The following is a 23,675-nucleotide window of genomic DNA, read 5'->3' on the forward strand; positions in this document are numbered from 1 at the left end:
AGCCCACATCATTTTTCAGATCAACCACTCCTCTGTGCATTGATTTATGACAACAAGCACATGACAGAGTTGCCAAGTTTGTGAACCCCTCAAAGTAGGACTGGGGCCGGGCGATATATCGATATTTTTGAAATATCGAAATAATTTTTAAACAAGAAACAAGATGACTTTATATCTTAATATCGATATAACTGGTCAAACTGCTATGCTAACAATTAGCTGCTACGCTAGCGACATGTTGCTAAGTCTCTAAGCGGTTATTGTGTGTATTCTCACAAGTTTGTTCAATCTGAGAGCCTCTGGGTGAATGTGCTGCTCTAAACTTTGTATTTGGCGTCCTGGTTTTTAATTATTTGGGGACGTTCAACGCCAACGGAGTTCTGTTAATCAATCCTGTTCGTACGGAGATGAGCTAAACCCCTCCCTCTTCTGTGTAATCAGGAAACATCTACGGATAGCTGGAGTGGCCAAATTGCCTCAAACGTATTGTAAGGCTTTGAATAGTAAACTATAGGGTTAAGGTTTCATTTTGAAGGCGAGCTCAATGACAGGGGCGTGTCCAGGGAGTGGCCTGGGGTAGCACATGCCACCCTTGGTATCTGATTGGACATCCCAAGTGCCATCACACTAATTTAACAGGCTTTTCATTGTCCACAAAAGGCTTGGGGTTAAACAAAAAAAAAGCATAACCATTGGTGCCACCCATGCACAAAGTTGTGCCTTACCTGGGCCACCCCATTTTAAAAGATCTGGACACGCCACTGCTCAACGGGTGAGAAATGTTGTTCTGGTTCCGTTTTTTTCTGCTCTGGATTGCTATGCTAGTAAATACTCCGTTACGAGCGATTCTGTTGAAAAAGTTAAGTTTGTAAGGCGTGGGTTACGGCGACAGTAGCCCCAAAAGAATACTGATAAAAGAGCAACCAGAGACTCTGAGTCATTACAGTATAATCGATGATATGAGTCAATACTGTTAGACTCCAGCCATGTTTGCACTGATAACTAATAACTCCACGGTGCATGACCCATGTGATCTTCAGTAGATGCAATTACATCATCATACATTTAGCTTAACATGATAGATTTATTTTCTCTGTACAAGAAATAAATGATATGGCCCACCTCTAGATGAAATTTAAATAATTTTACATTAATTATAAATATATAATTGAAAAGTGCCTGTGGGACATTTGATACATCTCTAGCTCTCAACTGTGTGTGTGTGTGTGCGTGCGTGCGTGCGTGTGTGTGTGTGTGTGTGTGTGTGTGTGTGTGTGCGTGTGTGCGTGTGTGCGTGTGTGCGTGTGTGCGTGTGTGTGCGTGTGTGTGTGTGTGTGTGTGTGTGTGTGTGTGTGTGTGTGTGTGTGTGTGTGTGTGTGTGTGTGTGTGTGTGTGTGTGTGTGTGTGTGTGTGTTAACAGACAGCTGTACCAAAGAATAGGCACTAAGGTTAAAGTTTGACAAGAATAAATACATTTTATGCATTTAATCTACTGGTTTATGTTTATAATTTCTCAAGACAGCTTGAAGTGAGTTAACGTGTTAATATTTTACAGGAGGAAAAATATCCAAATATACATCGTATATCGGAATTCAGCAAAAATATATGGAGATATAAGTTTTGGTCCATATCACCCAGCCCTACCTCATAGGAAGGCTCTTTGTATTAAACCTTAACATGTGCCTGGGGGCAGAGGAGATGAAAAAAATCAAAAATGCACCTAAAGCCTGCCTAGAAGGTCTCCAACACTGTTCTTGTACAAACGCTGTCAATACTCAGATAATCACCCTTAAAATGGGACTAGTTGGTTCTATTTGTGCCAGAGTCTTTGAACACCAAGTACAACCAATCACACCCATCAGATTTAGGTCTTTGTACCTTCCAGGTTGCACTGCTAAAATATTCAAAACAAAACTGAGTCCCAGCTGGCAACTAGAACTGTTTTATATTAACAGTAGCAGCAGGTTTTACCCAGACATATTTAATTTCCTCATATTTCCATCTCATATAAACATTGAACGTCCTGTATTTGTTGCTGCTCCACTTATAGCATCTAACTTAAGAAAATGACCTCATGTAGAGCGGACTCCCTTCCAGTTCTCCCTCTAAAGGTCTGCTTACATCTGATGCAACGCTAGTCCATGTTTGCAGCTGGAGAATTTCTGGTTCCATTTAGTGTTTGCATTAAATGATGTAAACAAGAAAACATTCATAAAAGAGAAAGATTTAAAACGTCCTAAGTTGAAAACTCTTCATGTGTTATTTGATGTTTCTGGGAAAACTTGAGAAACTTTAGGTGGATGGAAATGATTTTTAACCCTTCTGTTGTGTTACGTCAAAATTGACCCATTTTCAAGTTTAACTGTGTAAAAAGTACACTTTCCTTTTTTGTCCTGGAATGAGGCTTCATCTAATCCTCAGACACACCTATTTAAATGCAGCAAAAACAATTTTCACAATTTTAGTAAATTCTAAAGGTCTTTAAAAAATTACATCTGTGGTGTTATGGGTCCAAAATGACCCGGCAGAGTAAACTGGCTGTTGTATGCATCACTTAAAAGCTATGGGTTGCTCTTAGGATCAATTGTGGCCGAATGTGCACAGTTATGGCCCACATCACCAACACACACACACACACACACACACGCACGCGTGCGCACACACACACAGTTCAAATTATGGTTTGTTTTCATTGTTTCCATTGTTTAGATTATGGTTAATTCAGAACAACATACTTGTGCTAACACCATATTTTCAATGTTCATTTTATGGTCAATGCACGCGTATGTACACACAGACAACCACACACAGTGTTGTTTATCATTGTTCATTTTATGGTTAAATTGTTTGGTTATTCAAAAGTTGGTTTTATGGGGGAAAAAATGACTTGTTGTCTTTATACTACCATTTATATATGCGGGTCTGTTTGACCCAAAACACCCAAGATGTCATATTGTTAATAATTTTAAATAGTAAAAAAAAATTATGAATTTTTTTTGGTAGGCGTACTCTACTATTAGTTTATAACACATGTATAGTTTATTATTACTCATTCTGTAAGAAAAATAAATATATTTATTGAATTTACACAGTTTTTGCAATCAAAAACAAGTGGTATATTTTAAAATACTGTCTGTGGAGCCAACTAAAAAACATTTCACACACTGGTTCCATTTACTGTATATGGATACATACTAAGCCAGCAATTAGCTGAAAAACAACATTTGAAGAAAACGTGATTTTAAGCATTTTCAAGCATTTTAAAATCATGGGTCCAAATGGACCCGTTAACACCACTGGTGTAAACAGCTTTCTAACACAATACAAGGGTTAAAAAGTGACTTTTACTCGGTAAAGATGACATGACGCACATGAAGTCTCTATACAGGTGCAAAAGTCCTAGGCTATGTTCACACTGCAGGCAAAAGCTCATCAAATCCGCTTTTTTTTTATGGAAGTAGGATTAGGACAATATTACATGTAACTTGTACCAAGATTTGTAACCTGTAACATGTGTTGTAACTGTAACTTTCATTTTCTAGCCTGTAATTCTGGTTTTGTAATACGTAACTTCCAGCTAGTAACTTGTAATTCTCATTTTGTTACATGAAACTTTCATTTTGTAACTTGCAGAAAACAATCAATGTACAACTTTCAAATCACAGCTCTCAAAACACAAATATTTTTCCCCACATGCGACCCATATCTGATTTTTTATGACATTCTGAACGGCACAGATCCGCTTTTTTCAAATGCGATCTGTGTCACTTGAATATGTCGTACTGATTCCGATACATATCTGACGTTTTTGAAAGTGACTGCAGTCTGAACATGAAAGTGAATAGCCTAGTGAACTAGACCAAATTTTTGCTTTGCAAAGTTTGTAATTAGGGCTGCACGATATTAGGAAAACCTGCGATATTCGATAACAGTGCTTAATATTGCGATATCGATATTACTCACGATAAATGAACAAATACTGAAGTATGCAGTGTTGATGTCGTCTGGCGTGTGACGTCTGCTCTGGGTTCAAAGCAAACAAAAACTAATGCATGAATTCCATTACAACATAACATTTTTATTGAAAAAATATGCAGCGTCACCTGCTACTGTATTAGCAGCAAAACAACAAACTACATGCATGCAGTTTCTCAGTGACTTTAAAACATCACCTCCACCATAAAACTTCTTCTGATGCTCCAAATACAGAAAAACATCCCTTACCAGGGTTTTTTGAATAAATTAAAAATAAATCAGAAAGTAAGTTTAAATGTTAAATAATAGTTAATATCACTTAAATGCTACAGCTAATTCTCTCATTGCTACTGAACATTTTCTCCACTTATGTGGTTATGATATAAGGCTGTTGCTGTAATTGGGAAGTGAACTGTGCTGGGCCAAACTAGAATATTAAGATTTTCTGAGGGAAAGAGAAAAACAATTGTCTACCTTTCAGAAGAGGAACTGGCTAAAAACTACATGGAAAATATGTGAAAACGTTTGTTTTTAACCCCAAATGGAACAAGTTTACCTAGATCTTAAAAAGCAGCTCAGATGATGAAACTGCAACTAAGATTCTGATAACAAGCTAACTAATTGAACTAGCTCCTCTAAGATAACCGGCTAGCAGAGCTTCTGACTGACAGTTTATGTGCAGCAGCAAATCAACTATCCTGATTAACAAGGTTATAAAAGCTCATAAATGAAAAATCACTTTGATGTGTGGGGGAACTTTTCCAGGCCCTCTTTAGCAGGGTGGGACTGGGAGAACAGTGCTGTAGCCTTTTAGCTGGAAGCTAACCGGAGCCTGGGGCTAACGTCACCACCCGGTGGAACACTAGCGACATGGAGGTGGGTTGGTTCACCGGCACGTGTCGGAGTCAGCCCGGTTATTATCAGCTTCTTAACAACACCGAGCGGACTCACGTTCACGTTTGAAAGCAGCGCTGATTCCAGAAACCTCAGCACAAAGTGCGTTCGTTAATCTGAGCCAGCATGACGAACAAGGGAAGCGAGCAGCAGCGGAAAGCGGGGGCAGAGCGGAGCGGAGATGGTGGAATTTTGGGGTAAGGGTCTACGTAGGGGGTGGGCGTATTACGTGAACGGACCCATCTGATTGGCCGCATATCAGAAGGGCTACATTTGATTGGTCAAATAATACTTCCGCGTAAAAAACTGAGCTGGTTTACAAAAAGTTGATGTATGACACGGATGGAAATGTTTGAAGCAAACATTTATCGCCGTTTTTAACCTGCATTGCGATGGGCCTATTGCACACCCTGTTATCCCGATGACGATAATTTTTTGGTATATTGTGCAGCCCTATTTGTAATAATTTATTTATTTAGTCTGGCTTGCCAGGCTAGTCAGTGAAGGCTTTCACATCGCAACTTGAGGAGGGTATTGCACAACTCCGGCCACTCCTGGTTTCGGCTTCACAGAGTGAGATTTCTTTTCTTCGGCGCATGCAGATCTCTTTGGTGTCATGGAGCGTTCACACTGGAGAGTGCATGATGTCGCATTGCATTCATAGTGTGAACACCCACACAAAAAAATCAGATTTACTGAAAAAATCTGAATTGAGCATCAAGATCTGCAGCGTGAACGTAGCCTAAGTTGTGTTCTTTGGCAACACATGTCGCCCTCCTTGCCTGCTGGTCATGGTCACTGGGTCAGGTGGTGCAGAGGTGCTAAGGTTCTGAGACTTCTACCTCTTCAACAGGATTAGTGCATTCAGAAGAAACTTGAGGCATGTGCTGTCTCACTGCCACCTAGGACACAAAACCAGTTCTAGTTTAGAACCTGTGTTGTTAAGTGACATTTTCTTGCCCCATCTGATCACCCTGGTGCTGATTTTGTTGTTTTACTGCAGCTTAGTGCAATGTTGGGGTTTGACTTAGTCGCTTTGTTTTAGGGTTAAGATGATCTCAGGATTAGAACCTAGTTGTTTTAGCTAACGCCTGAATAGAGCTCCGGACGTCACTTGACTCTCAAAGAGTAGATGCCATGTTGGCAGGCAACAAAGGTAAACAAAATGAACGGGATCGGCAGATGAAAATGGATGGATGGATGGATGGATGGATGGATGGACAAATAACAGATTTACACATAAGTAGTTTAAATAGAGTGCTGTGCTGTTTGAATGTATAAACTGAACGCCAAGAGAAATCACTAGTTTGATTTTTTTTTTCGTGAATAAAATAAACATGTCAGGCAGGAGCGTCTCAGGATCTGTCTGAGATCTGTCTCGGTGAGACAGATAATAGCAATCCAAAGTGCTTTTTATGTGTGATCTGACAATTGATCAACCATTGTTTAAAAATTAAATACAGCTTAGCCGGTTAACTGCTGTGATCATAAAACACGTAAACGGCAGCACCCAGAAATCACGAGGCAACGTTTTACGTGATGTTTACTTGTTGCTATGTTGCTATAAAACAGAAAAAGCCACGCCAAAATAAGTTTAGGAAGCCCACTAAGAATCATAATAAAAGCATTTAAAATAAACACCATACACAGTTGAGGAAACGTTGGTTTAAGTACCTGATATGAAGCGGTCGCTGCATAAGTGAAATCCTTTACTCTCGGGATCCCACAGCTTCATTTTAGCCCGGTCACTAGCGCGTTTTATTACAATGATCCAACATTTGCGGTGTTCCGGATGTTGGGGAATCCTGTAGATGGCTCATTCCTTATGTCGTCCTTGTCTGTTCTGCATCCTGGGGCACAACAGGAATCTACCATATTTCCCGTTTGATTGAGTTTTCTGACAATAACAAATAGCACAGCTGCTGGCTTCTGCCTGCCAAGATGGCGCCGTTTCGATTTGAACTGTTGCATGCCGGGAGAAGTGACGTCAACTCCCGGAGCTCTATGGTTGTCTTCTGGAGACAGAAATGTCCTGTAATGTTGGTTAATACCCCCTGGGAATCATAGTTGTGTTGGACTGCATCCTGATACGATTGGTAGCACAGTGGCCCCTCGGTAAAAAGGTTGCAGGTTTGAATCCCAGGTGTGCTGTTTCTGGTCAGTGTCAGCATGTTTTCATGCACACCTGGGTTTTTTACAGACCAAAACATGCTGGAGACTGTAAATATTCCCACGATGTGAATGAGAAGGTGAATGTCTGTGTATTTGAGTTCATGTGATGCACTGGAGACGTGTCCAGGACGTCCCTCGTCTCTCATTGGAGGAGATTGCTAGACCCAACTGAAGATGAAACTGTGATGCTTTTACTGTGGTACATTTTTCTTTTTATGGTAACAAATGGTGAAATTGTTATTGTACAACTTTTATGTATTCATGAACATTCTGCTGCATTATGGCCCTGCAGACTCACAAATCTGTTGACAGCAGAAGAATTAGCGAAGCAGCAGATTCAGATGAGTCTCTTTCATCTTCCAGCTCTCAGAAAGGCCTGGCAGCTTGTACCAAAGCACAGCCGGGGTGCAGCAGGCCAGCCAGTGTACGTTGAGCCGACCACAGCCAAAGTGCAACAAGAGAGAAAACTTCTGTGTTCATATCAGAGACTTCACAATAAAACGCTGCATCAATTTTACATTATTGAGTCGAAAACAAGCCTTCTGATGTCTTAAAAGTGCACATTCTCAAATCTGGTGTGCAAATAAGTGGATTTAAAAGGTATTTTACTATAAAGACAAACCTCCTCTGAACTTCCTCTGGGAATGCTTCCACATCTTCAACCTTAAAACATTTAGAAAATTAAAGTTCTCCTGTCATTACAAGGCCTGCAGCAGGTTAAACCACAGATGACTCATGCATTTCAGGGACCACTTTTAATTTCCCATGCAGTGGTCTTTTCCGTGTAAGCCACTGGCAGCGAGCCAGAGAAGTAGAACAGTTGTAGATGTTTGAAAGCCTCTGGTAGGAGCTGTCAGTCAGCCATCACCTGCTACCCAGTTCTGTCACCAAATCCCCTCACAACACACACATTAATGCCACTGAGACCTAAACTATTAGGACTAACCTCACGTGGGCTTCTTTTTATAAAAACTGCTCAGGGTGATTCTTGTTTCTTTATTCAGCTCACTGTCACCCACCCAAAGGCTAAAACTATCTGCTATCTTATTATCATTTAGTCATTTTCCTCCCTGGTTTCACTACTGCCTGATATTAATCAGTTGGACCTCAGGGTTTTACACACAGATGTGATTGATGAGATGCAAAAGCCTCTAATCCAAAAATATACCTTTAGACATGCCCCTTCATTTTACCACTTTTCATTTTCCTTTAATCCAGGAGTGGGGAACCCTGGTCCATCAAGGGCCGCTATCCAGCATGTTTTAGTTTCAACCCTGGATCATCACACCTGATTTCAATCAGCAGGTGATTAACGGGCTTCTGCAGAGAAGATCCACACTCAAGGCCGGATTAACCATATGGGCAAGTGGGCAATTGCCCAGGGCAGCAAAGGCACGAGCAAAATACTGTAGGCCAATCTGTAATCTCCCGCTTTATATTAAACTAGGGTGACCGTACGTCCGGTTTCCCCCGGACATGTCCACTTTTCACTCTGTCTGGGCGTCCGGACTGGGGGTTCTTGTATTGATGAAAATGTCCGGCTTTTCATCCAGGAGCAGGGATCAAATTATGGGGGAGTTAGATATCCTACACATCCAGGGGAGCTGGAAAAAAGTTTTCTACTGATATTACATCATTTATGGACTCTTCTGAGCAGAGAGCGGCACAGCGCGTTGTTGCGCAGCGCTCCAGGCTGCTGCTTCCAGCGCACAGTCCATTCTCAAAGTGGCGCAATCCAAAAAACTATAATTAGCACACGTCCGCACATGTTCTCTATTTTCTGTCTTATTTGCGCCTGAAGCGCTCTGCCACTGTGCTGAGGTGATGTCACCTCACTGACGCAGCATCGAAAACGCGCTCTCCGCTTTGCGGTCAGGAGATCCCTTTGATCTGCTCAAAAGTAACCGATGAGGTGAAAAAGTAAGAATCCAGGCAGCAGTTTTTCTGGAGAGTTTAGGGGAGATGCAGGAAGATGAGAGACAGACAGGACAGGAAAATAGTTAAATAAAAACAAGAAAACAAAACTAAGTGTTGAAAAGTAAAATGTAGGTAGATTTATCTCCACTACACGTTTTTACCTGTATTAAACAATAAGTTATACACATGTCATATTTATACATCTGATACAATTCAGATCACCTTCAAAACTCAGTCACACACCCAGGGCCGTTTCAAGACATTTTGGGGGCCAAGGCAAAATGCCCCCACCCCCCATAACTGGGCTCCCCAGAAGCCTCTGTGTAGTTCATACCCTCTCCAGTAGTGTTAATTATATGGTGTTTATAAAAGCCCCTCAGACATTACTGACATGTTCTAATATTATCAGATGAAAACTAAATTATCAGACATGCTGTCTCATCTGCTGCTTTTCTAAACTTGCAAAAAGTAACAAAACCATTTGAAAGCCACTATTTGTGGATTCTCTGAAAGTTTCCATGGAGTGTGTGACAACTTATTTTTTCATTGATCCTATCGTCTAATCTCAAAGCTGAAACAAGCATCCTTAATAATCTGCACAGGAAGCTTACCGATGCTGTAGTAAAACAAAAGGTATAATAATTTATTATTAATAAAACCTTGTTGCAGCACTAAAGCAGAAAAATGAGATTTTGCATTAAATATGCAAAATATTTACATATGAATTGTTTTGGAGCCCTTTTATTGGCAGAATCTGATATTAATTTAGTTCTTACAAAAAAATGGGTCCCAGCGTTGTGTGGCGTTGCCATAGTGTGACATCATAGGCACAGATCTCCTGTCCTCTTGTTTGGAAATGTAAATATGGTCACCCTATATTAAACAAACTGTCCACCCGGGCTTTTGCGCTGCACAGAGACGCTTCGCTGCCTATGACTTTGAACGTCAGTTGAGAGTCAGTCTCTTGCAGACTGACCAATGACGAGAGGGCCTCAAGTTAAGACCCTCTCCTCATTGGTCAGTCGACACGAGGTGGGTCAAAGGTTACCCTGAGCGGGTTACGTGATGTCAGGCATTCAAGTATTGAGTATATTTACTGCATATTACAGTAAAATATTCTGTATGTGACCATATTGTCGTGATCCTTGGGTCGTGATGATGGGGCCCTTGAATATTGTTGCCCAGGGTCCAACAAAGTGTTAATCTGGCCCAGTCCACACTGTTTTACAAAAAAATATTACTTACTAGACCAGTAGCAAAAAACTGTTGTAAAGCTAGCGTAGGCCGCACCACTGTTCTCTCCGGTTTTGGTCTTTGCTCCGCCATGATGCTAACAGAAAAAAGTCAGCGAACTGAAAAAGCTAACTGTTGCATTTATGTGAGCTACCAGCACAGTAAACAGCTGTTGCCATAAACCAGTGTACCAGTGTGCCAAACCACAAAACAGTTTAGTGCAGATTCTGATCAGCAGAACCACTGAAACCAGTTTCAGTGTAGAGATATCTACTGATAGGGGTTGTTAAAATTATAGCCAATACGATGTGATGATTCTATATTAATATAGAATTTCAACCTGATTGATCTTTGAAAGTTTAACCAGAAGAATTTAAGATTCTTTGCTTATTCAGTGACAATAAACACACTTCATATTAATTCAGACAGAGTCAAGTATAAAATTAAAATAAACTTTATTTTCTAGACTAATTATAAACACGACAAGTTATGAAAACGATGTGTGATGGAAGAATGTGTGAATGGAATATGGTGATATGCGCTCAGAACCTTGTATCTGGAAGGACTGTGAGTTGTGGATGTAAAGAATTTGGTCTGTTATAACTAGAGAGTTGATTATCTATAGAACAACATCAGACGCAATCTTGTTGTGTCTACGTACCCTGTTCGGAAACTCTCTTTCAGATCCGAGATGTCGAGGGGTCGGGTGACTCCAAGGTACCGAAGTTCGTAGAAAAACCGCAGTACGACCAGGTCAGTCCAGAGTCATCTCCAGGTTACAACAAACAGGTGGGCTCGTTCGCGTCTCAAATGGTTGGACTCTTATGGAGTCGAAGCTGTCAGCTTTGCAGTGTTGGGGTTATTAGGAGCGAACAATTCGTAAGCTTTAACTTACTTTTGGATTCTTCAATAAATTCTGTAAATATGGAACTATTTACTGATTTATTAATTAATTAAGATATTCTTAGATATCTTCGGGGCACCACCCTTTAATTAGAAAGGGAAATGAATCCAAAACTCTTATCAGTCTTTCTTGAAGTTCGTAGAATCCTCGGAGCAGAGACTTCTCTTCGACACAACAAAGCTACTGGACACAAAAATCTGAATTTTATAACATTTAATTAACAATTTGTCAAATGAATAAACAGTGGAATAGATGAATAATAACCGTGTGATATGATTGAAGATGGATGTGTTTGCATGTGATGGAGGATGTATGAATGGGGTCCTTTGTTCTCACAAAGGAGTAGTGTGTGTGTGTGTGTGTGTGTGTGTGTGTGTGTGTGTGTGTGCGTGTGTATGGATTCAAAATGGAGTCTTGAATACAAGATGGCTGACCCCTTTGTCTGGCTAAAGTGTGGGTGGCAACTTGCACTTTAACTTCCAAAGCACTTAGAATCAGTAGTAACTTAACCTTAAATCACTCAAAACATTTCAAAAGATCATGAAACAACACAAAAGATTAATCACAAATTAATATCTTTTAGTTTCAGCCTGGCCATGACAGAAACCATTTTAAGATACCAAACAATGATCAATAAGCAGTTTATTCTTTCAAAATGACCCGACGGACGTGTTTGGGACGAAAGAGGAAAACACGAAGCTACTTTTTAAGCAATAGCGCGGTTTTATTGCTTATTCTGGACTATAGAGGAAACGGGAGAAGAAAAGGAGAGAAAAAAATGAGTTTTCTGATCACCAAAGCAGCAAGGCGTCCCCCGCTGTTATGACTTGACGGTTCTCCGTTTTTCTCCGCAGTTTCCAGTGTCATCCGTCGGTTTGATGCTTTCTCCGTTGTTTGGCGTTCACGAGTGTTTCTCCACGGGCTGGACAGAGACAGCAAAGTTTCTTTCTGTGCTGAGTTATAACTTACAGCGTGCTTGATGGAGTTGTTGCTTTCCTCCGCAGTTCTGTGTCCTCAAACATCAGCTGGAAGGGAGCAGAAACGAGCAGATCTGATGGGCTTGCAGTTTAGTTTCCAGCAGTTCCGTGGGCTCAACTTGGCACTTAGAGCTTCTGCGTGCTCAAGTTGTCGGAGCGTTGACAAGCGTGTCCTTACCGCCAGGTATCCTGGGCAAAAGAACGAGGTTTCTTTGTCTCTGCTGAAGATTTATGGTCTTAGTTCGCGGGAAAAGCTCCACGGCTTCCCGCACATGCGCAGAACGTGTTTCTGGTACTAGGCGGTAACATCACCCAATGCTTCCGTGTGCAAAGCATCATGGGAAATGAAGTTTCTTGGCGCTGATGTGATTATTTGCTTTCCAGAGCAATTTAAGCACAGTCATTTTGGAGAAAATCACTGCATAGTAATTTCCTCATGAGGTCAGACCCTCAACATTCCCCCTTTTGGTTTCGGGGATCGCGCCCAAAGCTCGATCGTCGGAAGCACAGATGGGTTTGTTCCTCATGAACGTAGGTCGACTTGATTGTCGGAAGCACAGGTGGGTTTGTCCCTTAGGACGTTGGTCTCCTTGGACGCCTTTGTCTTTGTTCTTTGTCTTGGATCCTGGCGCCTTTGGTCTTTGTCTTTGTCAGGCACAAAGAGGATAGGAAACGGGATAGTCCCCAACGCGCATAACGAGAAGAAGCCACTCACGCAGGTGGTACGCAATGATGATGTCGTCCATGCGAGAGGTAGTAGTGTAGAAGGAGGAAGGTCGGTGGGCGGTTAACTCCACGAGTGGACACAAAGGCATCTCACCGCCGGCCATACAGTTCAGTTTATGGAGCACGCGGTGATGTACGAGGTCCATAGTTCGCAAACGCGCATTGACCTATGTGGTCCCAAGATTCCCCCCTTTTTTGGTCCAAAGGGTGGATCAGGACAGTCTTTGGGCTAAAACAAGGACCATAAAACTAAGAGGTACTACAATGTGCTGGTGCGTCAGACAGAGTCATTGACAGACTGAGCTGGGCCGGCACATAACCACTAGTCAATATGTGACCAAGTAAGAAACAAAAATACAGAAAACCCCAAAAAAAAAAATATATATATATATAACATCCAAGAAAATTCATAGCAACCTTGAGGTCTCATAAAATACATTCTTAGGTCATACAGTCAGTGTGTAGCTTATAAAGAATGTGACATACTGCAACACTCAGATAAGTATGTGAGGTAGACTAAAATGAGAACTACTCTTAGGTTTACAGAATAACAAAGAAAATGTTGCTCACCCCCTTTAGACAGGTGTGGTACATTCACGCTTGGAGTCTCCCCGAACGCGGTTACGAGGCACACCGTAGGTGAGCAAGTGCATCTTATCTTGGAGTTTCTTAACACGCCTGTAGGCGGAATAAGCTATCACGGCCGTGATGAGCCATCCCATCCCCAGGGCGACCAATGTGCAGATTAAGGTGGTATAATCTGTGTCAATGTAGAGTCTTGGGTATCTATTCATGGGCGTCAAAGTAAGTTCACGCGGGTTTTGTGTGAACTTAGCAAATTTGGTTCCTTCAACCAGTAATTGTTGGTCAATTTCTAAATCGAAGGCAAAGTTATAACCCTGGAAAACGTCCATGATCTCAATCTCTGAGTCATGCTGTTCGAGGTTGAGGTGATGGAGTGCCAGGTTTCTAGTTCAAAGTGGAAATGCCTACCGTCCTTTCAAATACCAATGTTCAGCATCGACCTAAACCTATAGATGTGAGGTGTCACAATTATGGGAACGTTTAACAGGAAACCGAGTTCTAATTTTTTTTCAACGTGAATGGGAATTGCACTGCCTAGGCTGTACGCTAGGTGGATTTGTGAAAGGTGCACAGTAGAGGGGTAGCAGCTGTCAAGCTATCTTTGAGCAGGTCCAGTGGTACCAAGTACGGGGAAATACGACTTTCAACCAAGCTGTCCAGCGTGGAACTTACTTCCCTGAGCAGGTCCTGCATCAAATCTCTCACCACTCATGTGTACACAATATCCTGATGTATGGTTTCAGACAAAGTCTTGATTGCACATAGAGATTCATTAATCAGAGCAGAATGTAGGTTGACAGTTACAAGAGTACCCTGTAAGGTTTTAGTAAGTACTTCCTGTTAGCGTTCTAGGAGGAGTTTCTCTTGGTTAGTGAAAATGACGGCGGGGGGGGGGGGGCTTGGTTCTTTGTCGGTTAGTACATGTTAGTGGGTTAAACGTGCACTTCCCCCCCTTTTCCATTTCCATGCATAGAACTATGTAGCGACTACGTCTACCTCCTGCGGGGAGTCTGGTCTCTGTACCCGCGGGGATGGTTTGACGTAGGGTTTGATTTGGTTTGCATGCACCCATTTGTAGACAGGCTCCTGTCTCGCTTTGGTGATGCGTAACCTGTATGCAACTGGAGAGAGTTTTGCCACGATCTCAAATGGTCCTGACCAGCAGGGCAGGAACTTCTTAGCTTTGCGTGCCGGTTGGGCGAACCGAAAGTAGAATACTTTGTCACCCACCTCGTATTCGCGGCTGGTTGTCTTTTGGTCGTAGTAGGCTTTAGCGCCTTCTACGTTGGTCTCCAGTTTCTTCTGAGCGTGCGCGAACGTAGCTCTGAGGTGTGTTTTCAAGTCTGCCACATACTGATGAGCGGTATAGGCAGTGGCAACACTGACATCCTCTGGGTGATACAGGAGGTGCAGTGGTAGAGTCATCAGTCTGCCGGTCATCATCTCAAAGGGCGTAACCCCCGTGGATCGCTGTGGAGTGGACCGTATGGCCATCAGGACCAGAGGGAGCTTGACGTCCCAGTCCTTCCCAGTGGAGCAGACGTACTTTTTGAGCATAGAGACGACCGTGCGGTTCATCCGTTCGACCTGTCCGGATGACTGTGGGTGATAGGGGAGGTGGAATCTCACTTCCACCCCCAGAAGTTCAAACAGGGATGTCATTACACTGGATGTGAAATGAGTTCCCCGGTCAGAGTCAATGCAGAGTGGAAGTCCCCATCGACTAAAAATGTGGTTAATCAGCAGTACAGCGGTTGTGACGGCTGTATCGTTTGGCGCTGGAAGGCACTCCACCCACTTCGTGAAACTGCAAGTTACAGTTAGCATATATTTGTTTCCTCTTGCCGATTTGGGAACCGGTCCAACCCAGTCGATCTGCAGGTGGGACCAAGGGAAGGTTATTCCCCTGCGTTGCAGTGGTGCTCTAGCAAGCGGCTGGGAGGGTTGAAACTGGGCACAGATGAGGCAGCCTTGGACATAGCTGTGTACGTCCTTGGACATCGACGGCCAATATGCTACTTCTGTCAGTGACGCGAGGGTAGCTTTTGCTCCGCGGTGACCTCCAACCGGAGTGTCGTGGGCGTAGGCAAGCATCACTCCTCTGTGGTCGAGTGGAACAACCCAGCGTGGTGGGCTGTGATCGTCACGCATGTAAACTAACAAATCGTTTTGTAGTTTCAGGTGCGTGAGTTGACGATGCAGGTTTACCAAATCTTGGCTTGCACCAATAGGTGGTGATGGTTGTTTAGACATCGGGCCCTTTTGGAGAAGCTCGCGGATGAGCTTCAGGTCAGGATCTTGTTCCTGCATGGTGACTAGGTCCGCGTCATGTGGTTGTCTGCCTAGAAACACGGGTACCTCAACGTTCTGAGGTTCATCTGCCTGTTTAGCATGGCGACGAGTAATCGCGCAGACCTCGTGAACGGCCTTGGGTGGAAGCCACTCGTCTTTGAATTCCCAACAGGTTCCCTGGTCAGCACCGAGCTTAGCAAGGCGGTCAGCTTCGTCATTACCATCTTTCTCCGGACCTATGGTCCTGGAGTGACCTTTGACCTTTTTCCAGTAGACCATTATGCCTTTCTCAGTGGTGAGCAGATCACACGCTAGGAATAACTCCGAGTGTTTCACGTCTCTGTTCCTGGCGTTTTTCATGTGATTCTCCTTCCACATGGGGAAGTGAGAGATGAAGCTGTGCCTAGCGTAGTTTGAATCAGAGCAAAGGACGATTTGAGTGATGTCCAAGGCTGCCGCCTGCTGGAGGGTTATCAACACTGCAGCAATTTCGGCGTACTGACTAGACTTTTGGCCCAACCGGTAGTGATTTGGTTGCTTAGTGTCACAGTCCACCCAAACGACTCCAACCCCAGCACGGAGCTGGCCTTCGTGAAGATAGGCACATCCGTCAGTGTAAACTTTCGGAAGCCCTTGGCAAACATTCTCATCAAAGTAGCGATGATTGGATGCGGTTGGGTAGACTGCGGCAGGTGTGTCCAGGGGGCCCCTGACGGAGTCAGAGTCACAGTGCTGGCAGCCTGCTAGCCCTTGTCCTTGTGCTAGCTTGGTGTTCTGACCATACTTGACCTCAATGTTGTATCCTTGGAGCACCATCATCCACGTCGCAATGCGGCTGTTTGACACTCTTCCTTCGCGCAGACGCTGGCTGTTTAGGAAGGTAACAGGCTGATGACACGTTTCAATGATCACTTTCTGTCCACCGATGTAACTACGAAAGTGTTCGACGGCCCAGACTGTAGAGAGGAGAGCTCTCTCGCAGTCTGAGAACTGGATTTCCACCTTGCTCAGAGGCTTGCTGGCGTATGCCACAACTCTCATGTCCTGATCGTGTTTCTGCTTCAAAGCAGCGCTCAGGCAGTGAGAGGAGAAAGTAGCCTCTATGTAGAACTCTTTATCCTTGTCTGGGTAAGCCAGACAGGGTGCGGACGCCAACTTCTGTTTTAGGAACTGGAAGGAGTGTTCTTGGGGTCTGTCCCACACGAAAGGTGTGTCGTTCTGAAGCAGCTCAGTGAGGGGCCTCGCTATTTCAGCGTACTCCTCAATGAACTGCCTGGAGTAGTTGCAGACTCCGAGGAAGCTCCTGAGTTCGGTCAGATTAGCTGGGGCTTTGATGTCCTGAATGGCTCTAATGCGTCCCGCTTGGGGCTCGACTCCATTAGGGCCAACCAGCAGTCCAACATACTCCACTTTGGTTCGACACCACTGTCCCTTGAGAATCGCCAATTTAGCTCCGGCGTCAGCGAGCTGTTGCAGCACGTGACGGAGTTCGGCCAGGTGCTCCTCGAAGGTTCGACTCCTCATCAAGATGTCATCGACATATATGAGGTTCCCTCTGGAAGCAGCATCTGACATGGCTTTGTGGAGGAAGATGTTGAACTCGGCAGGTGAGTTAGAGTAGCCAAAGGGGCAGCGGTTCCAAGTATATTGGCGATTTCCAAAGGAGAAAGCCAGTTTATACTGGTCCGCCGGCTCAACCTTCATGGTCCAGAAGCCGTTGGCTACGTCAACCGTAGAGAAGAAACGAGCATCTCTGACTCTGGCTAGCTCCTGATCTAAATGGATCATAGGCCACCTGGAGAGAGGTACTTGTTTGTTCAGTGCACGATAGTCTATGGTGAGACGCCATTTCCCAGTCGGTTTCAGAACCGGCCAGATGGGAGAGTTGTAAGTGGAGTTACACTCTCTGATGATGTTTTTCTCCTTCAGCTGATCGAGGATCTCTTGGATCGACTCATAAGCAGCGAGGGGAATCTTGTACTGACGTACAAAAATAGGAGGGGCATTCGGGTTCGTCGGAATGCGAACCGTGTGCAGGTTTGTGAGTCCACAGTCCAGGGAGTCCCTGGATAAGATGGACTGAAACTCATAGAACAGGCTTCTAAGCGCTGCTCTCTGCTCCTCTGACTCCAGCGCATCCGCTTTGTCAAGCTGCTGGCTGACTTCGGCCTCGAAGCCGTCATAAGGTTCAGAGGAGGAGGGTCTCTGATGTTCCGGGCTTTCAACCGGTGACTCAGAGGGTTGAGTATTTATTGCAAAAACCGTTAGACACTGACCGCCGTCAGTATCTAAGGTTGCACTGCAAATGGGTTCCTCAGGAAGGGCTTCATGCCGCTTGATGGTAATCATTTGTGAAGGGAAAGTACTGAATGTGTCTACACCAACCTGTCTGTCATTCAAGAACAACGGAAGTTGTCCGATCACGGGGACTGAAAGTTCGAAGTCATGGAATGAGCTATCTATCAGCATGCCCAAGGGCTTTCCTGCCGGCATGTGGATAGGACTCCGGGTCGGATTTTCGACCAACAAGTAGGCAGAACGATTGTTCAGCTCCAAGAGTGGCGTGCCACAGACGGCTAAGTTGAGCTCCAAGAAGTGTGGTGATGGCTGGAAGAAGGCCTGTGTGCCTGGCAGCTTCTGATGCTTCATCAGAGCCAGGCGAACAGGCACTCCTTTGACCAGTGGGGGCAGAACCGTGCTGGCCTCAACCACTGCACGGCAGGCCTGTGGAATGGTCTGACCGGACAGCAAGTGTTCATGGCCTTCTGAGCGAGGCTCAGAGGATGGTGTGGCACGGGCCCAAAGGACTTGATTGCAAGTGTCCAGCTGGGCACCGAGTCGAACAAGCAGATCTGCTCCGATGAGTGCAGGTGGATCAAGCTGTGGTATGATGCTGAATGTATGTGTGAGCTGTCTTGCTCCAAGTTGGATAGTCAGAGAGCAGACCTCTGGCGCTTTCAGGAGCCTCTGCGGCCAAGTAGGTGACAAGAGCCGATGGCTACGTGTCACACTGACCAGAAGGGGGTCCTTCTGACGCAGGTGTTCAAACGTCTGCTGGCTGATGGCTGACTTTTCAGACCAAAGAGCAAGGCGAGCATCTGAGATGTGGGTGCAGTTGATGGTAAGACCACCAACTATGTGTGGTGCATATGGCTGCAGGCTGACGTTCTTCAGCGAGCAGAGAAAAGATGAATGTGTGCAGAGAGGAGTTCCAGGAGCGGTTTCGTGCCTTTGCAGGCGGACATCGTCTGTGGGAGCTGTAGGGAGGGGCATGACCTTGGAACAAGGGTTTTGCTGCTCACTTATGCTGACTTCAAGAATGGAGGATGGTCGGCTGCTATCCGGGTTCCAGGGCTTAGGTGTGTCCACCTGGGCCCACAGTTGACCCTTCTGGCAGTCGATGAGGGGAGCTAGACGTTCAAGCAGGTCCTGACCAATGAGAAGTGGTTCAGTGTCTAGCTGGCAGACATAAAACGGGTGAACCAGAGTCATGTCTTGGAAGGTGATGTCCAGCCACGCCCGGTGAGTGATACACTCCCGGGTCTGGGTGTAGCTGGTGATTTTCAGGTCACAGGGTTCTACCTGGACTGGTTTCCCGAGCGACCGCATGGTGTCAGACACGCGATGGAACAGTGTGGAGCACATCAGGGTGATTTCTGAGCCGGTATCCAGCAGAGCATCAACCTGTATGCATCCACCTACGTTGGTGCTACAGTACAAATGGCGAGCATGATCATGGTTGGTTAAGTCACCAAGGAACTTCAGAAATTTAGTATCTGGTTTCTCTGGGGGGTAGATTTCAGGAGACTCCTGTGATCTACCAGTAGTGGTCCCCCAGCTGATCAGGTAGGTCCTGGCCACGCTGGGGGGGTGAGCCACGCCTAGTCATGCGGACGTTGGCTCTGGGTCTGGCTTCTTAGAAGCAGACTTTGGTGCAGGGGTCTCATCTGCAGATCTCAGCTGTTCCTTCTGTTTAGCTAGGAACTGCTGAAACATCTCCTGGAGGTCGGCTTTGGTCAAGTACTCACCTGCGGACTCGTGTTCGGGACCTACCTGTGGGCGGCGCTCCTTAAACCTTCCACTGTTCCGACCTGCCTGCCGTTGGTTTTGGTTGGGCCACTTCCTGTCTGATTGTCCAGACCTAGGCGGCCAATCAGCACCCCCCTTCCCCTGTTGAGGAGATTGGGACTGCTCTCGCGGTTTAACAGGTCTAGGTTTAGCAGATTTTGGCTTAGTGGGTGGAGCTTCTGTGCCTTCGAGCTCCAAACGCGGCTCGGTGTCGGGAGCTAGGTGCATGACGCGGTGATGTGCGTCAGGCTTTTGGGGCTTTCCGCCAGCTTCCCAAGCCTGTTGAGCGTATCTCCTAATCTCCTGAGTTGTCAGTTTTTTCATCCGACAATACATTGAGACTTCGGAGCGAACAGACTCGTGCAGGTTGTGAATGAACAGGGATCTGAAGGCAGGGTCTTCCTCGAGCCCAGGGCCGTTTCGACCTTGGAAATAAGCACTTTTGAGTCGGCGATAATACTCTCTGGGGGGTTCGTTCCTCCCGTGTTTGATGGAGAAGGCCCCCATTGTAGCTGACGCAGAGTCTGCATAAGTGGCGTATTCATCCCTCAACGCTCGGCAGAGCGAGGAGTACCGATCTCGAATGTCAGGTGGTAGAGTTTCCATGAAACCATGCACCGTTCTAGATGTGGTTTTCCAAATTAGCTTGAGCTTTTCCCTTGAAGAAGGTGCTGGAAGATCAAGCAGACAACGTTCTATCTCCCTGAGATAATCGTCAACATTGGATTCATTGGTGTTAGGATCAAAGCGTTCTATGTCTTTAGCTAGCGATTCAATTTGACGTACACGGAGCCCTGACTCACGGTACGGCGCGTCATCCTCTGACTCTGACCCACGGTCTGTCTCAGAGGGCGCTGGATATCGCTGGTGTGCTCTGGGCTCCCAATGTTGACTCCTGGGGCCCAAATCGGGGTCCGGCATGTTGTGGCGGGCTGCTGGCACGTCACGTGGGTGTCTTGGGAGGTCCTCCTCCCGGGGCACGTCTGCGTAGTGCAGCCTGCGTCTTTCAACTGGGGCTTCTGCGTAATACACTTTGTCCGGATACGGACTGGCGTATGATGCTTTGTCCTGCAGCTGGTTACCGGCATGCCGAATACCGGAGTAGCTAGGATGGGTGGATGGTTGAGGTGCAGCTTGGGGTGCATAACCCCAATCGGCACCTTGCACCCTTTGTGGACTGGGGGAGCGGTCTAAATAGAGGTGCCGCTCAGCTGGTCGACTTCTCACAGATTGAGAAGGCCGTGAAGATGAGGGTGGTGGTCCAACCTGGGGTTCGAGGGCGAACTGCCCTCGGCCCCTAGATGGTCCTGAATGCCCTATAGTGTGTGTAGGGAACGGGGCCGAAGGTTGGGACAGATAAGCTTCATCTCTCCCCTGCGGCGTGCGTCCGTCCAGAGAGTACCACACCACATACTGTTGATTATCGTATGGAGCCGTATCAGGAGGTAGCCTACCTTTACGGCGGGACGGCGGTCCCTCGCTACCTTGGGTGGAGGAAACCAATTGGTCTTTGGCGATCGTCCTGGGCGGACCCTGGTTGGCTTTGCCGGCTTGCTTTCGTACCGGTGTGGGAGAGCACTCTGGCTCAGCCTCAGAGTCACGGTGTTCCCCCCCTTCCCACTGTCTGTTGTCATCAGCAGAAGGGGGCGGGGTCTTCTCCCCATCTTCCCCAGAATCGGTGCTGGCTTCCTCCTCGTCATCCTTCTGCCTTCCATTTTGCTGCCTTTCAGCTAGCATGCTCTGGAGCTTCATGATCTCTCGATCATGTTGGAGTTCTCTCTGATAGAGGATCAGGGCTAACTTAGCTAAGTGAACCTGGATTGGTTTTGTACCATCCGGGTTTTCTATTTGATCAATTACAGCTTCTAGCTCGTCGCTACGCTGTTCTTCAGTGAAATCCCTAGAAGGGTAGTCGGGTTCTCGAGCAACCGCGACCAGTTTGGACAATATTTGTCCAGAAAGTAGGCCAGGTTCATAGTCGTGGGCCGCAGCGCCACCTGGTTGCTGGGAGTTGGTCAGTTCACTACTCTGTCCCTCCATTTTTAACAACCGAACCAAAAATAGCCTAGTAGAGCTTCTGCAGATAGCTCAAGCTGCACCTTTTGGGCAGCAAACTGCTAGCTTTGTAGCAGAAAAACACTAAATTAACCTTTGTGCGCACAGGTTTTAGCGTTTTAAAATTGCACGGACTGCCGTGACTGACGCTTAAAATACTATTCCTTTCAGTATTTTAGCAAAAGCTGGTGCGTTGCCGTAGCAACGTCTTACAACACTTGCAGTGTTAAATATGCTAGTTATTCCTTCAGAATATTAGCAAACAGGGTGTTATCAGTCTTTGAGTGAAGGTTTCAGTTAGTTATAATAGCCACTGTGAGTTAAAGTCGCTAAATTAGCAGTTAATTTTAGCCTAAAAGGGTTAGTCAGAATTACTTACACACTGCACCTTTAATGAAGAACTGAATTTTAACCTAAAAGGTTAACCAGAATTAATTACACGTTGCACCTTTAAGGAAAAACTGAATTTTAACCTAAAAGTCAACCAGAATTAATTTACACGTTGCACCTTTAAAGAAGCACTGAGTTACTGGTGAGAGTTCGATGCAGCTTCCTGCTCAGCGAAATCAGCACCACTCTGTTGCTGGTTCAAGGCTGAACAACGGATTATTTTTAATTCAAGCTCTTTGGATTTATTTGTTTGTTTGTGCCGGATAGAAATCTCTGTGTATCCAAGCCTCACACGGGGCACCAATAAATGTTGGGGTTATTAGGAGCGAACAATTCGTAAGCTTTAACTTACTTTTGGATTCTTCAATAAATTCTGTAAATATGGAACTATTTACTGATTTATTAATTAATTAAGATATTCTTAGATATCTTCGGGGCACCACCCTTTAATTAGAAAGGGAAATGAATCCAAAACTCTTATCAGTCTTTCTTGAAGTTCGTAGAATCCTCGGAGCAGAGACTTCTCTTCGACACAACAAAGCTACTGGACACAAAAATCTGAATTTTATAACATTTAATTAACAATTTGTCAAATGAATAAACAGTGGAATAGATGAATAATAACCGTGTGATATGATTGAAGATGGATGTGTTTGCATGTGATGGAGGATGTATGAATGGGGTCCTTTGTTCTCACAAAGGAGTAGTGTGTGTGTGTGTGTGTGTGTGTGTGCGTGTGTATGGATTCAAAATGGAGTCTTGAATACAAGATGGCTGACCCCTTTGTCTGGCTAAAGTGTGGGTGGCAACTTGCACTTTAACTTCCAAAGCACTTAGAATCAGTAGTAACTTAACCTTAAATCACTCAAAACATTTCAAAAGATCATGAAACAACACAAAAGATTAATCACAAATTAATATCTTTTAGTTTCAGCCTGGCCATGACAGAAACCATTTTAAGATACCAAACAATGATCAATAAGCAGTTTATTCTTTCAAAATGACCCGACGGACGTGTTTGGGACGAAAGAGGAAAACACGAAGCTACTTTTTAAGCAATAGCGCGGTTTTATTGCTTATTCTGGACTATAGAGGAAACGGGAGAAGAAAAGGAGAGAAAAAAATGAGTTTTCTGATCACCAAAGCAGCAAGGCGTCCCCCGCTGTTATGACTTGACGGTTCTCCGTTTTTCTCCGCAGTTTCCAGCGTCATCCGTCGGTTTGATGCTTTCTCCGTTGTTTGGCGTTCACGAGTGTTTCTCCACGGGCTGGACAGAGACAGCAAAGTTTCTTTCTGTGCTGAGTTATAACTTACAGCGTGCTTGATGGAGTTGTTGCTTTCCTCCGCAGTTCTGTGTCCTCAAACATCAGCTGGAAGGGAGCAGAAACGAGCAGATCTGATGGGCTTGCAGTTTAGTTTCCAGCAGTTCCGTGGGCTCAACTTGGCACTTAGAGCTTCCGCGTGCTCAAGTTGTCGAAGCGTTGACA

The 23,675-nt window shown here is 45.1% G+C and overlaps 1 protein-coding gene across 2 annotated transcripts in view; it reads left to right on the forward strand.

The window, feature by feature from the left end:
* il1rapl2 (interleukin 1 receptor accessory protein-like 2) overlaps nucleotides 1–23,675 on the forward strand; it is a 713,182-nt gene that overhangs the window by 604,185 nt on the left and 85,322 nt on the right. The gene's annotated exons all lie outside the window — the stretch shown is intronic.

The sequence above is a fragment of the Nothobranchius furzeri genome, chromosome 1 (genome assembly GCF_043380555.1).
Source record: "Nothobranchius furzeri strain GRZ-AD chromosome 1, NfurGRZ-RIMD1, whole genome shotgun sequence".
In the NCBI taxonomy this organism is placed as follows: Eukaryota; Metazoa; Chordata; class Actinopteri; order Cyprinodontiformes; family Nothobranchiidae; genus Nothobranchius; species Nothobranchius furzeri.